The following is a 19,368-nucleotide window of genomic DNA, read 5'->3' on the forward strand; positions in this document are numbered from 1 at the left end:
AGTTTGCACTGAACCTGTCTGCCAGGATGTTGGCAATGTCTGTGGGTTCAGTGTATTTTTGTCATTTTGCACTAACTCAGAGCATATCTGAGAGTTGCCACCCAGGTTCCTGACATAACTAAAGAAGGCCTTGTGATTATCTTTAGCATCTTGTGCAATTTTTCTTTCGAAGCTGGCCTTAGATAATTTTATGAGGGATCATAGTTTCTTGCTAGTACTGATCAGAGATACCTTCCCTTTTTGGGATTTTGCTCTGTCATGCAGTAGCTTCCTCCTTCTGTTGTATAGCTTATTTATGACTGGGGTCCACCAAACAGGTCTCCTGCCTTTGGAGGACCGAGTCTTGGTTTTATTTGGGACAGCACGATCCATGCATTCCTGTAGGTGTCCATAGAATGCGTTTGTAAAGGATTCTGCGGTTTGGGCCGTATTTTCCACTGGCCCGGGGGCTTTGAAGGATTCCACCTCGGTTTTGAGAAGTGTGAAGTTTGCTTTTGAGAAGATCTTCACTGTGGTTTCCTTGGCTGGGGTGGGGATGGGATATGGATGTCCAGTGAGATTAATTTATGGTCATATATTACCAATGAGGGGTATACCTCTGGTATGGAACATAGAGTCCCCTTGTTGGTGATGATCATGTCCAATATGTTTCCCCTCTTGTGGGAGTGGTGACCAGTTGATCCATAGCATTTGAGTTTATAAATTCTAGGAGCCATTGGGTGAGGGTGCTGGGGCTTGAGTAGTGCTCCCAGTCTATGTTTGGGTAGTTGAAGTCACCCAATATGATGGTGTTTGGAGAGACCTTCATATTCTCCAGTGTTCTCAGGAAAGCTGAGTGGGGTTCCTGAGTTTGGGAGGGTGGTCTGTAGTAGGCTACAAACTGAAAGGCATTTTTGTCCACTGTTAGTTGCACATGGATGGTCTCCGATGCTTCATGCAGTGCCACTAACCTGGAGGTGTGGGTATCTTTGATGAATATGGATACTCCTCCTCCTTTTGTGGTTCAGTCCAAGTTTTGGAGCCGAAAAGCATGGTATGAGGTATAACCTGTTAGTGCTGGGGTGCTCTCGGGAGCCTTGAACCAGGTTTCTGTTACTGCACAGATATCGATATTCTCCATACTGAGGAGAGCCTCGAGTGCATGCATCTTGAGGTTTAGACTTCTGGCGTTGAGCAGCATTACCCTTAGTTTCTTTTTCCTTGTGTTGTCTATGGAGGTGGGTTTGTCTTTTGAGCCTTGCCAATAAAAGGCACTATGGGGGTGGCAAGAGCCTTAGCCAATATTCGAAAGCCCAGGGGTGACAGTTGCAAGCCGTCCCTAGCGAAGCAACGTGGCTTGTCGAGCATGTCATCCCAGGCTGACAAACACTGGATAGCCCTTGAATGACACCAATACTTTAGCCAATTGTTAAAATTGATCATTTTGTCTTTATACTGTGGCATCATTCTTGGTGAGGGTAAGATGCTACTCAAGGTCAGGGTCATACCGGCCTGGGCTACATGCTCAGAGAGCTCCTCTATGTCATTTTTCATGTAGTCCAGGGAGGTATGTCTCAGGTCATTCACACCAGCATGGACAATGACTGAGTCATATTTGTACCTGTTGTGGAGTGACCTGAGTGCTTGTGTTATGTGGCGGATCCTGGCACCCTACAGGCAGCTTACAGTGACCTTCTCCTTGTTCACCCTGGTGAGTGGGACGTCAGTGTGTCTGACAACAGAATCACCTATTACAAGTGTATTAGGTGTGTTGTTTAGCCTTAAGGCCTGTGGCTGTGTGGCACACTGACTTTGTGAACTATGTGATACATGGGTATTGTTGTGGGGTAGCGGTTGTTTGGATGTCTGCTTTGGAGGTCTCTGTTGCTTGGGCAGATTTTTATTTAGAGCCTCCGAGTATGTTTTTTTGTGTTTATGTGTTTGGTTTGCTGTTGCCATAGGTCTATGTGAGACTGAATTTGTGGTGTGTGTGGTTACCTTCTCCTCCTGACTGACTGTGCCAGTACTGGGTTGAGAGAGCTCAGCCTCCAGTTTGGCTATATAGTTGCATCTCTCACATATATTTGAGCTTGTTGGGAGGAGGAGAGGGTGGTCTGTGTACATAAGGCAGTTGTAACATTGCCTCAAGATTCCCAGATTCACCAGCTGGACTGGAGAGTAAACCTAAAACTGACTTTTGGACATGCCAGAATAGTATAAGGAACTACTTTTTGACTGATCAAAAAGGACCAATAGGGAGCCAAGTACTTAAAGGGAGTATAAGAGGGTGTAGTGCTTTAGTTTATTAGTGCTTACTTTTAAGATTACTTATACGAGCAACTGCAGGGCTTTAGAATGAAAATAGAGTGCTTACTTTGATATTTAGAATAGTTCTAAGGGAAAAAGTGAAGAGCAGACTTTGTGGAGCCGAGAATAGTTTAAACCTGTTTAAATCGTGCAAAACCACGCAAATGCGGGTTTTAAAGCAGGGAAACTGAAAGAGATAAGAATTGACCCAAAATGGCCAATAAGCTACTACTTTCAGGGCTGAGACCACTCCTCCAGGGACAGATAGGCTGCTCAAAGCTCCCCACTCTCACTGGTGAACAGAAAAGCTTCCTCCTATTATGGGCAACACAGGAAACTATACCACAGTCTGGAATTCAGCAAAACCTGAAATTTGGAGTAATCTATTTCAGCAAACATGGGAAAAGAGTATATATTTTTTTCAGGAAACAGCAGAAAAACACACAGAAAACACTGTAAATGCTATAAACAGGCTAGCACACTTTAGTGTGTAGCCTACAACAGTTATGCAATACAAAAACGACTTAAATTGATATATAACAAGTGCAAAAACTATAAAAAGCAGAGAGCAAATGCAATTTAAACTTTTTAAAGCACAGATCAGTTAGAAATTCACTTTTTAGGTGGGAAAAGGCAGTCAGAGCAAAAAAAAAAAACAGAGAAAAAATACTTAAATTTGGAAAAGTCTCTCTTGGGTCTCTCTGTTGCCTGTATCACTCTGCAGGACACCACAAGGAGCTGTGTGGAGTTGTATACTGGCGCAAAACCGCACAAATGCGGGTTTTAAAGCAAGGAAACTGAAAGAGATAGGAATTGACCCAAAACAGCCAATAAGCTACTAGTTTCAGGGCTGAGACCACTCCTCCAGGGACAGATAGGCTGCTCAAAGCTCCCCACTCTCACTGGTGAACAGAGAAGCTTCCTTCTATCCAAGTAAGGATATGGGCAACACAGGAAACTATACCACAGTCCGGAATTCAGCAAAACCTGAAATCTGGACTAATCTATTTCAGCAAAGGCGGGAAAAGAGAATTTTTTTTTCTTTCAAGAAACAGCAGAAAAATGCACAGAAAACACTGTAAATGCTATAAACAGGCTAGCGCACTTTAGTGTGTAGCCTACAGCAGTTATACAATACAAAAATGACTTAAATTGATATAAAACACATGCAAAAACTGTAAAAAGTAGAAGGCAAATGCAATTTAAACTTTTTAAAGCACAGATCAGTTAGGAATTCACTTTTTAGGTGGGAAAAGGCAGTCGGAGCAACAAAACAGAGAAAAAAATACTTAAATCTGGAAAAGTCTCTCTTGGGTCTCTGTGTTGCCTGTATCACTCTGCAGGACATGACGAGGAGCTGTGCAGAGTTGTATACTGGCACAAAACTGCACAAATGCAGGTTTTAAAGCAGGGAAACTGAAAGAGATAGGAATTGACCCAAAACGACCAATAAGCTACTAGTTTCAGGGCTGAGACCACTCCTGTAGGGACAGATAGGCTGCTCAAAGCTTCCCACTCTCACTGGTGAACAGAGAAGCTTCCTCCTATCCAAGTAAGAATATGGGCAACACAGGAAACTATACCACAGTCTGGAATTCAGCAAAACCTGAAATTTGGACTAATCTATTTCAGCAAACGTGGGAAAAGAGAATATATTTTTTTTCAGGAAACAGCAGAAAAACACACAGAAAACACTGTAAATGCTATAAACAGGCTAGCACACTTTAGTGTATAGCCTACAACAGTTATACAATACAAAAACGACTTAAATTGATATAAAACAAGTGCAAAAACTGTAAAAAGCAGAAGGCAAATGCAATTTAAACTTTTTAAAGCACAGATCAGTTAGAAATTCACTTTTTAGGTGGGAAAAGGCAGTCAGAGCAAAAAAACAGAGAAAAAATACTTAAATTTGGAAAAGTCTCTCTTGGGTCTCTCTGTTGCCTGTATCACTCTGCAGGACACCACAAGGAGCTGTGTGGAGTTGTATACTGGTGCAAAACCTTGCAAATGCGGGTTTTAAAGCAAGGAAACTGAAAGAGATAGGAATTGACCCAAAACAGCCAATAAGCTACTAGTTTCAGGGCTGAGACCACTCCTCCAGGGACAGATAGGCTGCTCAAAGCTCCCCACTCTCACTGGTGAACAGAGAATCTTCCTCCTATCCAAGTAAGAATATGGGCAATACAGGAAACTATACCACAGTCCTGAATTCAGCAAAACCTGAAATCTGGGCTAATCTAGTTCAGCAAAGGCGGGAAGAGAGAATTTTTTTATTTTTTTTATTTTTTATTTTTTTTTAGGAAACAGCAGAAAAAACACACAGAAAACATATTAAATGCTATAATTAGGCTAGCGCACTTTAGTATGTAGCCTACAACAGTTATACAATACAAAAACAACTTATATTGATATAAAACAAGTGCAAAAACTGTAAAAAGCAGAAGGCAAATGCAATTTAAACATTTTAAAGCACAGATCAGTTAGAAATCTGCTTTTTAGGTGGGAAAAGGCAGTCGGAGCAAAAAAAAAGAGAAAAAAATACTTAAATCTGGAAAAGTCTCTCTTGGGTCTTTCTGTTGCCTGTATCACTCTGCAGGACACCACGAGGAGCTGTGCGGAGTTGTATACAATAACAAACATTTTAAATCACAGATTTGCTAAAAAAACTGGCATTTTAGGTGAAATTAGTTAAGACAGCAAGAAAAGCAGAAAAGTGATAAGCAGGTGTGCCAATAGCTTAGCCTTTTCAAAACCGTCCAATCATGGGAAAGTGCGGGAAATCAGGCATATTTAAACCCCACAGGCACGAATACATCCCATAAATGGTTGCAGCTCCCTACTGTAGGCAGAATGGCTGGAGTTGGGGAAGGCACTCGATTTAAAGCACAGTGCTGGGGGCACCCAGGAGTCCAGATTCATGGTATGGCTCCTGGTAAAACACCATGAGCAGAGACTACTGAAGGGCCAGTACCAGGGCTCTCAGTATAAAGTGGAGGCTTGGGACAGTCTCACTCATGACCTGCCCAGTGCCACTAGTATCCCCCGGACTGGTGAGCAGGTCAGGCAACACCATGCTGACCTGAAGCAGCAGAGGGGGGATCTCTTGGAGCAGTGGATCCAAGAATCAACGTAGATGGCCAATGCCCCAGCACTGAGTAAGTACTCATTTTACTACGTAGATAATGATTGCCTAGCTTGTGTTTACTATGGATAGGTAATGGCTAACTACCACCACTGTATTTCTCTGACAGCTGTAGATGAGTGGGCTGCGAACCAGCAAGCCCATGCTGCTAGGCTGTAAAGGCTGCATCGCGAGGCAGGCTAGTAATAATCTTGCATGTACTGTCATAAATAAATATAACAGCTCTAGAAAGTGTTGTACCAGTATAAAATGTATTGTGTATGCGATGTACTGAATAAACTGTACAATGTAGCAGGAAGACTGTCATATAGGTTGTGTGTAAATAATGTGTAATATGTTGTGAATAAAAGTAAAACCCCTGGAGTGCTTGTGTACATTCTGTTTTCATATGTTGTTGTTGTGTTGCATTCTATAAATAGTACTGTTGTATTAAGCAGTGTTACCCACACTGTTAAATGCAGATAAAATGTGTAGGAAGTTCAGTATAACAATGTTGGAAGTCCCAAGAGGTCAGTCATATTGTACAACTGAGGGAGACATACACAGAAAACATTGGAATGCTTCATACCAATTCCCTGGGAGTGTACTTTGATGTCAACTGTAATATTTTTACCACACACAGCAGGGGTTTGAAACCTGGGAGTGGTAGTAAGTTGTATGCATAATCATACCCCACAACGGTACAGAGTTTGTGAGAATGTTCATATAGAAAGCTGTATGCATAATTAGACCCAACAACTGTACAGAATTTGCTTGAATGTTCAGATAGTAAGCTGTAAGCATACTCATAACCCTCAACTGTACAGACTGTTCAGGTAGTAAGCTGTATGCATAGTCATACCCTCAACTGTTCTGATCTGTCCAGCATGTCCAGATAAATGGCCTAAATCTGCTGCTCGGTAACCTGTTCCTCTGACAAATCAGTGTGATGATCCAAGAAATGCTTTTACTGACATATAACTGATAGTCAGACCTGAACATAGTCAGAAAATGTATATGAAATCAAACCTGTCATTGTAGCATCTCACCCAAAGTGTATGACAGCTATTCTCAAAATATATTTGCATTAACACCTGCATCCTTTCAAGCCTTGACCAGAGTGTGTGCAATAGCAGATTGTTAGGTATGTGTATAACATCACCATGGAATCTGGGAGTATGTGTAGAATTTGTCAGGTGGTGTTAACAAAGACTTTCTCCACAGCTATAAGAGGTAAGAAGTGTAGACTGTAGGTACAACACAGTTCACTTATATACTTGTCTACAAACATGGTATCTGGGAGTATGTGTAGAAATTGTCAGGTAGTGTTAACAGTGATTTTCTCAACGGATATACCAGGTAAGAAGTGTAGAATATACATAAGACACAGTCCACGTAGATGATAATCTACAATAATACCATTGTACAAAGTAAGGACATTGGGTAGTGTAATAATACATGTAAGGGACAGATCACTGCAGTGACTAAGAAAGTTGTGACAACTACAGGGGTATATTAGTTGTTAATTGAACTCTCTCTCTCACCCCCCATATGTGCTAAAATAACCTAATTACACACCTCAGTGGGTACGTGTACACTCCAAACCTTCATTGGGACATATGTCCTACTGGTTAATAAATATTCACATTTGATTCTATGCATGTGCCATCTAAAATTGTTGCCATCAATGAAACCTGCATGCAGTTGTAATGGCCACTGTTGTGCCATATATGCATGTCTTCTGCTCACTCTGCAACAGTTGCAAATCAGGTGTCTTGGGTTAATGGGAATACCTATACATGCTGTTTTAACTAATCCTGAATCCTGTTGACTATTACTAACTGATATCTTTCTTAAAACCACAACACCATAGCTCGTATGGGAAGGCCGGTCACAGCGGACCCACCTGTCCCACCTCAGCTGGCCATGGCACCGGGCATCAGCACATCTGGGTCCCAGCCTGGGACCTTCTCCTCCACTGGCCCTGTACCACCTTCAGGTGGAACCACCACAGGGGATGGGGCTCAACCCCCCCTGGAGTGGGGGTGGAGAGGTATCTGTCACAGGTCCGGGCTATGGTGCATTGTGAGCTCGACAAGGAGATTCGGGACAAGCTATGCCAGCTTGAGGGCCACGTGCTGCAATTAGAGGGTGAGCCTGCCCCTCCTACTCAGCTCCCAGCACAGCCACCTTTGGGGTTGTGAAGGTGCAGTGGTGACGGTCCATGGATGGGGACCTCAGTCCCACTGTTTCCATTTGGGGGCTCATGGGCTTGTGACTTCCAAACACCCCCCCCCATCCAAGGTGTTTACCCCCCACATGTCATATACCACCCCTGTATGCATCTTGTTTGACTTGTCTGTTAACCTACCTCCACAAATATACCTACTATCCCTCCCTAACATCTCATTCTCACCTGAAATAAAGGGCAATCTGTTCCCCCCAAAAAAATCTTGTCCCATACATAGCTGCCCATTTCACACGTGTCCACTGGACACATGTAATCTGTTCTAATTGGCATCACAACTTATTATTGTTGTCCTCACCCCCACCCAGGGGTTTGAATGTCCAAATCTACCTCCAAATTCAGTGTATATGCACAGCTGTTGCTGTAGAAGAAATGGGCAGCTATGGACCTTCCCTACACCCTTCCTGCACATCCCTGGTTATTTTCCCTGCTGTCTTTCCCTCTTTGTGCCCCTTTTTTACCACTTTCCTATCAACCCCTTCTTCTTTTCTTTCAAAGAAATTAGCACGGGGTATGTGGGAGTAAGCACTTTTAAGCAGCAGTAAGTGGGTTTAAGCCTGTTTGCATGGGGGTAAGCAATGCCTACACAGGTTAAGCAATTCAGAAGATAACTGAGTATAAGAAACTAACCGGAAGTTAGCAGTGCTTACCTCCATGCAAACCCACTTACAACTGCTTTAAAGTGCCTTAATCACTCTGTATCCAATGGCCTGTGTTCTGCCCAGCAACAAAAGAAACAGCCTCTGCAAGTCTTGAGCCCAGGACCCTGCACACCATAGACTAATTGATTTACTACTAAGCCATGCCAGGTACACACAAACCTGATGTTTTCAAAAACATAACACCCAGCCCAGTCATGCAACAGTAAAGAGAATGTATACCAACATCTAGAGGTATGTGTGTGTGTAAATATATTAATATATAAACAGATACAACATATCTATATATGTAGCTATATATATATAAATATTTAGAAATATATACATATATATAAATATATATGAACATATATACATGCAAATGCAAACATCAACATATATGTCTACACCTATATGTCTACATATACACAGCAATTTACATATATGTAAGCAGATATATATCTATGTAGGTTTATACGGACATAGTTTTATATATATATGTAAGCATATATATATATATATATATATATATATATATATATATATATATATATATATATGTAAGCAGATATATATCTATATAGGTATATATAGCCACACATCTGTAGATAGCAATGGAAGATTAACAAAAACAAATATGCCTGCATGTACCGTTAATGGAGTTGAGACACCCCAAACAATATACATCATGTAAGAATAGGCATACCCCCACAGCCAAACACGTCTGCTCTGCAATATACTACCTAGTGTTACAGATCCCATAAGCAGGACCTAACATGACATGGGCACAAGATGTTAACAGTACTGTAACCCACCTGTATGATGTCAGGCTGATATTGGTAACATATCATGCAGTACAGTCTGGCTCCCATAGGAAATGTAAAATGTGGAAGCTTATCAACATCCCCAGGATACATATACACAGACATATATGCAGATACATATATATATATATATATATATATATATATATATATATATATAAAGATATATATATATATATATATATATATATATATATATATATATATATATATATATATATATATAGACAGATAGATATACATGTGACTACACATACACATGCAGCGATATGTACAGTAAGATACATATGTAGAAGTACACATAGTATGGAACAGCCACTATGCCTACAGTTCACACTTGAACAACTGGACACTGTATGGGCCACCCATACAAATTACAATCATTGCCTGCAACATATACCCACAGAGAGGTCATAGTAAAAACACCACACACAGGTTTGCAGAAATGGAAAACCTTTATTTGTGTACTATTACAGTTCTATATGCCATGCCATATAGCTGTTCAGACACTGACATCCATATAAACAGAGTAATGCAACTGTGAAACAGTTATACTAATACAGTAATCTGGAAAGATTCACAACTGTTACTGTCCAGGCCAAGGTTTTTACATTGTACAATAGTAAAGACAGACTGGGCCACAGGATACCAAACAATCAACAGTATGTAATGCAGGTGTATAGTTCACTAGCTTCTATCTACACTCTGTACAAAATCACTAGGTGGTAAAGACTTCAGTTGACCAAATCGGATGTAACTGTTGCATAAAAAGGCATAACTGACACCATCACAAGCACACTGACAAATAGAACAGTCTGTAGGCATGCATTAACCCAATTTATGTGAGTAATGTAAATATAGGTGAAGTATACGGTACAGTACTGTACATCCAGATACCTTAAGGCAGCTCACCCCTGATAACCCACATTTTGTAACCACATAGGTCATTTATGGTGCATCCCCCCTAGACTCAGTAATATAGGGCCATATACCACTGTTACATACACTGGCCTCTGGAGCTCATAAGGGCACACATGTATTTTGTAGGTGAAGCCCACACATATATGGCCCCAGCCCCACTGTATTTGTGGGGGATACAACAGTAGTGGACTAATGGCAGCAATGGCAGTGTGATATACACACAGCCCACTACAGTACAACTCCTGACAGCATGTCATATGTGCAAAGCTTGGTATGTATGTGGAGGATAGAGGCTGGAACACAGGCCTATATGTGGAAAACTGTTGCCATACACTAACCAAGTTGCTGGAGTTACAGGATAGTCTGCAACATACCCTTAGCCAGGGAATTGAGGTTATAAACATCAATGGATGTAGCCATGTACTGATAGCACTCAACACACACACTGCCAGTGAAATATCTGACACAGGACATGTGTGGTGGACAGAACAAACATGATAGGCACACCTCTGGCCACCAAGAGGATAGGCCCACAGTTTAGAGCTATGCAGACAGACTGCATTCCAAGGTAAACTAGTATGTGCACACACACCCTGTAACACAAGTACTATGCAAAGCATAACACAGCTCTACTCACACTCTAAATGTAGTTCTGGAACCTCCTACAAATATGTAACTGGCCTGAGTGTGCCAGTTCCTCTGGAAGAGGTATTGCTACCTGCTATCTGTAACACTGTTGCCCACACACAGGAAGGCTGTCCATCACACAGGAACGGTAAAGGGACCACACCCACATGATGTAGGGATTTATAGTAGGTGGTTGCCATGACTTACTTAGAAGAAGTAAGAGCAGCACTAAGGAAAATGAAGTCAGGGAAAGCAGCAGGCTCAGATGAGGTCACAGCAGATATGATAAAGATGCTGGGTGAGCTAGGGGAGAAATGGCTCCTGAGGGTACTAATTGCAGTGTGGAGAGAAAGGCATATTCCAGATGACTGGAGAATAAGCATACTCATGCCAGTGTACAAGAACAAAGGGGACATCCACAACTGTGGACAGTACAGAGGCATCAAACTCCTACCACATTGCATGAAAGTTCTGGAGAGGGTGATTGATAAATGGATACGCAGAATAGTAGAATGTAAGATGGGAGATGAACAGTTCAGATTCAGATCAGGATGCAGCACAATTGACCCGATGTTTGTATTGAGACAGATACTTGAGAAGAAACTAGAGAAGAGGAGAGAGTCAAACTGGGCTTTCCTAGACTTGGAGAAAGCATATGACAAGGTCCCAAGAAAGCTGATCTGGGCAGTACTGCGGTGGTTTGAAGTCCCAGAAACATTGGTAGAATTAGTACAGGCTATGCACAAGGACTCAGTGACTCAAGTATGAACAGTGTTTGGCCTCACTGAGGGGTTCCCAGTGGGAGTGGGTGTACACCAGGGTTCAGCTCTGAGCCCACTGCTGTTCATACTGGTAATGGACTACATCAGCAAACAGGTTGGAGGGGTCAGAGCAACAAAGCTGCTGTATGCAGACGATGTGGTAGTACAGGCAGACTCTGATCTAGAACTTCAGCAAAGGATAGGAGAATGGAATGCAAATCTGAATGCACATGGGATGAAACTAAGCACAGATAAGACAGTGGTAATGGCAGCAGATTGGGAAAATCAGAAGAAGCTGAGAATAGAGATAGATGGGAAGATAGTGGAACAGGTAAACAGCTTCAAGTATCTGGGAGGGGTGGTTGAGGAGAAGGGTAGTCTGAATGAAGAGGTTAAAGCTAGAATCAGAGGGGCTGCAGCCAACTAGCATAGAGTATCAGGTGTAGTATATGACAGAAGAATGCCAAAGAAGCTGAAAAGTAAGGTGTACAAGACAGTGGTACGATCAGTACTACTGTATGGTACAGAAACCTGGGCAGTAAAGGCAGAACAGTTGAAGAAGCTAGAGGTGATGGAAATGAAGTGCCTGGGAAAGGTGGTAGGATGCACACTGTGGGACAGGCGAAGAAATGAGGACATAAGAGCAGAAGCCAAAGTAGCTCCAATTGCAGAAAAGATCAAAGAAAACAGATTATGATGGTATGGGCACATGTGTAGAAAAGCAGAAGACAATCTGGTGAGGGAGATTTGGGACAGACAGGAAGAAGGTAAGAGGAAGCGAGGGCATCCAGCAAAAAGGTGGATGGATTGTGTGAAAGAAGATCTGCGACAGTCAGGCATGAGTGTTGAAGAAGGCAGGAGAGTGGCACTGAATCGACAGAGTTGGTGACAGTTAACACGATACCCCGACCCCATGTAAATGGGAAAAAGGGGATGATGATGATGATGATGATGGTTGCCATGACAGTGGTAATTGGAAGTACTACACAGCAAGCTGCATGTAGTTACCAAGTGTAGGACACTGACTGGTGCAGAGGCCATCACCTGATCAAGTGCATCACCTACTAAAGCCAGGCTGCAATCTATCCCAAGCAGCTCAATACATTCACTGGAGAGAGAGAGAGAGAGAGAGAGAGAGTGAGAGATTGATCAGCAAACTAACAGCTGAAAATGCAGGCATTTAGGCAGCTGCCATTCATGAATGCATCATTCCCACAACAGGTATGTGAAGTATATGTACATGTATTAGAATGTAGTACCTGGTCCATCATAATGTGATAGATGATGTGGAATGAATTATATGTGCCATCAGGTGTTGTCATGATGTTCAACTGAACATCTGCTATGGACAATAGTGTTTGTCCCTGTCGGTAGAGCGCCATAGCTGTTAACTGTGCAGGTCAGCACTGACAGACAAGATGTAAGCCATCATAGTGTGTGTTGTATAATGGGAATTATGTATATGATGTGGCCAATAGCTAGTGGTGGAAACAATGCCATTATGATGGACATGTGGAAGCCATGGACCAACACTGGCAGGATACTCAGGTGAATTTGTAATGTAGCATGCTGGAATGCCATAGGTGTATAATAGGGTTACCTGCAAACATGGCCCACATATACCCCACTAATGTTGGCCTTGTCCATATGTGGCACCTGTCTGTGTTGTAGCAAGCCAGCACAGTGCAGCTGTGCAGGAAGGTGTTGTGAGATTGTGGAGCTGATGTCTGAATCTACCCCACATATAGGTATGCATATGTGTACATATGTCACATATATAATATATAAGGATAAATGTATATCAGCATGTATGTCCAGAAATATACATATACCCATGTGTAGATATATATAAATATATGTGCACATATATATGAATTCACATACATCTACACATATATAGATATATACCTATATGCACATGTCTACATATGTACAAACACACACACAAACATATATGTATGTAAAGACATGGCCCCTATATCACTACCACAGTGATGTGTGCTATGTGTGCGGCAGCAGCACACATAGCAATGCACACAGATATCTACAGCTGGCAGTGTGTGCACCATGGATGGGTATGTCACATGTTAGTCCCTTCTTAACACCACGTTGCCCCCGTCTGTGAAGTATGCAATGGGAATTTGGGGAAGTATGGCAGATGCACATGTGGAGGTGGTCAGGATTCATAGATATAGATGACAGTCTACAGGGGTGGTATGTGACACATGTGTTGGGTAAACACCGTGGATGTTGTGTGTGGTCTGTGATGTGGATGCCCCATGGTCCCCAATATGGGCACAGTGGGAACAAGGCTCCCACCAACTGCCACTCACAACAGCAGTACATGTCCTGAAGGTGCCTTGTCTGGAGGCTGAGCAGGAGGAGCATGTTGGCTGTGTGAATGTGTACTGGGTGCCTCAAACACCCTCAGCACATCCCTCATGTGTCTGTGGAGCCCAGTATGGAACAGAGCCTAGTCCTGAGCTCAGGGGACAGGAACATGTTGGTGTGTGCGTTGAGGGGGGGGGGCTGATAGTAGTGCTGTAACAGTACACAAGGAGGCCCCAGATTGGCACACACATGTGATGTGGCCAGGTATCCTGGTCACATGGGTGTGGAGAGGTGGATTAGCTGGCTAATAGAGCATATACATGTTATTGTGTCACTGTTATAAAACATTTGTTGGTAGTTATAGTCTACAAAATCCCAGTACATGTCGAACAGCATGCATAGATCCCCCAAATAACACAGACTGTCAGATGTGCAGCAATCTCAGAGCAGCCGTACCACTGGCATATATGTATCCATAGTGGCCCTGACAATGGCATGCAAGTGAATAGTCTGTAACAGGCCAGCAATGTTAATGCCCACACAGGGGACATGGCTACAATCACATAGCAGAAGGTGTGGTACAATACATAATCTGTCCAAACGGTAGTTAAGCTGTAGCCATACCTAATGAGTTGTGTGTACAGTCTGTTGAAGCTGATATGGTCAGGGGGGTGACAGAGATGTGTATTATGAACTGTGGTAGCCTTGTTATATGAGTTGCTCAGGCCTGTTTCCATCTTTATGTCTTTCAAACAAGATGTCACACAGCAGGTTACCCATGTATTCAGCGGATGAAAATGAGGTTATCATCAGCCACCTGGTACAGAAATACCAGGTTCTCTTTGGCAGGACAGCCCATGACCAGCAGGAGCGGACCTCCCTGTGGAATATTCTAGTCCACAGGGTCAATGACGTAGGCCTGCATAACCGCAGTTATGAGCAGGTCCAGCATCATTACAGTGACCTGCTTCACAAAGACCACCGACATACTGCTGCAGTCCAGGGGGACCACCTCGCCATGGGGGGGTATGCCATCCATCCCCCCCAATACATGTGGAGGAGCTCCTGGCCAGCCTCGTGGCACCTGCTCATCCAGAACACCAACAACCACTGGACCCCTTTGTGGAGGTGGGTGTCATCCACACACCAGCCAAGGAGTGTGCAGGTAAGGACACAGGGCACATCAGTAGACCACTGTTGTGTAAATATCCGCAGTGATACAGGTAGATCATGCATATCTGACATGTCATAGATATATTGTGTTGCTGCATTGTAGTGATAAACAGATGTCCAGATGTGGTAGTATGGTGGGAATTTACCATTGATGTATGGTAGTACTGCACCCAGCCTGTAGCAGTGCCACAGGTGTGGCCACTGACATTGCATCTTTCACCCTCTTATGTAGGTCTCACCGGGGTAACAACAAGGCAGCAGCCTGTAGCTGGTGAGTATGTCTTATGTAGATGCATGTCAACACACCGGACATGTAATGGTGATGGTATATTCCGTGCACGCATCTAACATACCTACCCTGAATGTATGCTGTACATGTGCATGTATTGTTGCTGTGCAATGCATGGTCTTACAGGGGTGACCATGATGGGGTATTGAAAGGGTATGTCACACACCTGCATGACAACTAACATCCTGTTATTGTGGAATGTGTCCACAGGGAGTAACATATTGTTGGTAGACATGGTCTACAGTAGTGACGTGTTCTGAACAACACCCATACACTGTGCAACACCACTGTATATACCTGTAGGACAATGCCAACCGCTGCAGAGATACACTATGGCATAAAGCATTACAGTAGTCTACATTAACAGCTGGGTCTAGGCTGCAACATGTGATGTTCAGTGTATGGGACACTGCAAGGTGACACAAATGTGTAGGACTTACCTGTCATACATCTGCATAAAGGCTGAGGAAGGGGAGGGTCTCAGCATGACACACCCAGTGCACTGCAGCAGGGATTCTAAGGATGGTAGGAATGGCTCCATCTGCATATAGACAGGTTTAGGACCTGTGACAGCTGTAACCCTACCCACACTGCAATAGTGACATCATTGTGTGAACACCATGGGATGTGCACATGAGTAGACCTTGCAATCATGCAGAATAGGGGGACATGTGTAGGGTAGTCTGAACATACACTGGCAATTGCAGAAGGCCCATGATGGCATACCCCTACCATGAGCAGTGATTGCAGTAGTACACACAACAAGAGGTGTGATAAATCATTATTATAAGGGTTTGCCCACATATGCCCACATGGCTGTGTATGCACTGCGGTTAGCAGCCGCACACCTAACACAATCTGTAGACACAGCATGTGAAAGTACAGGACATATGTTACATACCGGGCTTGTGTACTGCTCAGATATGCGGTGCTGTGGTCCCAAGGCAGATCAAGGATGTGTGTATAAAATCAATAAAGGTATGTACACCCCCCATAGCCATGGTATGCTCTGATGGTTGTCAGTGTAAGCATTTCTGCAGTGGTCATACATGGTCTGTTGATGTTGACAACTGTACATCAGGCATCAGGCATTCACCAATGACAACAGTTCACATATCATCCCAGGTATGTGTTGCTGAAACACATAGGGGCTGTGATAGGTGCAGCTGACATAATAGACACAGTACTAGACATTCCACAATGGGTTGTACACCTGTGAGTTGTGGTGCACAGTACATGGCAGGGTGCAGAAGAGGTGCACAGCAATAGTGTGTACATGGGTGCAGTGGTATCCAGGGGAAGGGGCATCACCTAGTCACAGCATATGCATCATACACATGTATACCATTGCTAGCATGGACTGACTATAGCTGAACTGCATGCTATTCTGTACCATATGTTCTGCATGTTGGCATATGGGTAATAGGAGAATTGTGTGTACGATCATTGTGCAACCTCACCTGTATGTGTGTGTGTGCATCCTGGTGATTAGTTAGTTTCCCTGCTGGGTCACTCGGTGAAGTGGTGGGAGGTAGATGCATGTATGATGCGTGTGTGCATGTGTGTGTTTGTGTGTGTGTAGCCATGTATGCACATATGTGATTGTGGGGTGTTTATAAGTCTGTACCCCCCTTTGGGACCATGCAGTACATGAACATGAACTGCCACATTACACACCAGAAATACCTGTCATGTAATCACAGGACAGCAAATAGTATAATATGGTCTGTAGCATGGAACAGGCATCAGGATGGAAGGTAGAATCCAGGTACACACTTAATATTACAGTCAGCAGAGAGGTCAACTACAACCCATGTATGCAGTTCTACAGATGCATTGAGGAAGTAATAGTCAACACCAGGGAGTGTATCCATATATTACAGCTGACACATGATGGGCTGATGGAGCAGCACATCAGGCATGTACTGAGCATTACATACACATGATACACCAGTGGGAGCTATTATGGATACAACATAGTAGCCCACACATATAGGGGCCATGCACCTCATTCGGCCATACAGAGGGTGCATACCAAATGACAGCATTGAGGCCATGTAAATCCACTACATACAGGTCAGGAAGGTAAAGTAGCAAAAGGCCTTGTGTTGTGGCCACTTGTGTGGGCATTTAGAGGACTGTGATGTTAATGAGTAGTATCAATGTGTGTATGTTAACAAGTGTGATGCAGGATGGGGTAACACATGGACATATACATGAGACTGTCAGTAAAGCCACAGACAGGTAGGTATTACGGACGTGTGTGTGTGTGTGTGTGTGTGTGTGTGTGTGTGTGTGTGTGTGTGTGTGTGTGTGTGTGTGTACGGTTAGGCAATGCTGTACAGGTTTTAAAGTGTGTTTATTGTTTTCCCCCACAGGTGGCGAGGTGGGTCAGGGTCCCTCCTGCATCCAATCTGATGTAGGTGTCCATACAGACACCGATGATGATGATAATAATGTTGAGGCAAATGTGGGGTTGTCAGGGGCCGACACTGCATCAACATTTGACATCCTTCTTTTAGCCACCCAACCCCTGCACACAGTTACAATGCTTATACACACCCCATCACCAGTGGCCATAGCAGAGGGACAGCTGGTGTTCAGTGGCAGTGCACAGAAAAGTTGGTAACCATGTCTACTGTGTCTGGTCACAGTGGGCATAGCCGGATGTCCGGCAAGCTGCCACATAGGCGGGTCTCCCAGGGTGCTCATGGTAGGGCCGCTGGACATAATGCCTCTGGCATAGGTGACATAGCTGCAACCAGCAGAAGCATGTTTCAGGCTGTAATGTCAGTGCAGGTATGTATTGAGCATTACACCAGACAGGACTTTAGGCTGCAGAGGGCTGCTCTCACATCCGTAAGCGACAACCTCCGTGAACTGTTGGGTGCCATCCGTGCTTCTACCGAGCAAACAGATAGATGGCATGATAAGATGATGGCCCTCATCAGCTGTGGTGTGTCCATGCTTCAATGTGTGGTGGGATGCGGCAACATCCATGTGGATGTGGGCCAGCAACACCAGCAGCTAGCAGTCAATGTGGGTGTGCTAAAACACCAAGGGGCTCCCGTAGTGGCAGTAGCAGCCCCAGCAGTGCGGGGGAGTGTGCTGTCCACACCACACTACAGCAGGCCATGTGGTCCTGGTCAGTCCCAGGAGGGACATGGTACCAGCGGACAAATGTCATTAGCAGGTGAGAGTAGCACTTCAAGGCCTGTACCTGGACATGCCCACGGAATCCTTGGCAGGCACAATCCACATGTCCATGGCCGGAGGCAGTGAAACTGCACACCCTGCCAGGTATGGTCTGCAGCTGTCCATAAACACCTGTGTAGGGCAGCCACAAGGAAGAACTGTATGCATGCATACTCACACACTATGCAAACACCTAGGGTAACCTCATACCTACACACACCACAACATTTCAGCCAGCTCACCAGTGTACACTCCTCACCCACACACATGGTGTCAAATGTATGGCCCATCCTCAGCCTCTGGCAGACCAACACCGCACCCTGTGCATATGATGATACTTGTGCCCCATCCCTGTCATTCATACCATCGATACAGGGACAGGCTGATATGGTTCTGATGCACACAGTGACTGTACACCAGTGTAACACAGTCCTGCAGTGTAACATGTTGTATGGAATTGAGTGTGAGGCATATTTGGCAGGTAGTGTAGCCATCTGGCAATGATGCCTTCCAACTGTTAGTAACACTGCTTGGTTGTGGCCTTAAAATGATATACAATTCTGTTGTAGGTGTACATGTGTCAGCACAAGGATGCTCTGTGCATATGATGATACCTGTGCCCCATCCCTGTCATCCATACCATCAATGCAGGGACAGGCTGATATGGTTCTGATGCACACGGTGACTCTACACCAGTGTACCACAGTCCTGCAGTGTAACATGTTGTAGGAAGTAGAGTGTGAGGCATATTTGGCAGGTAGTGTAGCCATCCATCAATACTGCCTTCCAGTTGTTAGTAACACTGCTTGGTTGTGGTCTCTAAAATGATATGCAATTGTGTTGTAGGTGTACATGTGTCAGTACTAGGATGCCCTGTGCATATGATGATACTTCTGCCCCACCCCTGTCATCCATACCATTGATGCAGGGACAGGCGTATATGGTTCTGAT

This window comes from Protopterus annectens, chromosome 17.part0, assembly GCF_019279795.1.
Source record: "Protopterus annectens isolate FY-2018-M chromosome 17.part0, PAN1.0, whole genome shotgun sequence".
NCBI classification, from domain to species: domain Eukaryota; kingdom Metazoa; phylum Chordata; order Ceratodontiformes; family Protopteridae; genus Protopterus; species Protopterus annectens.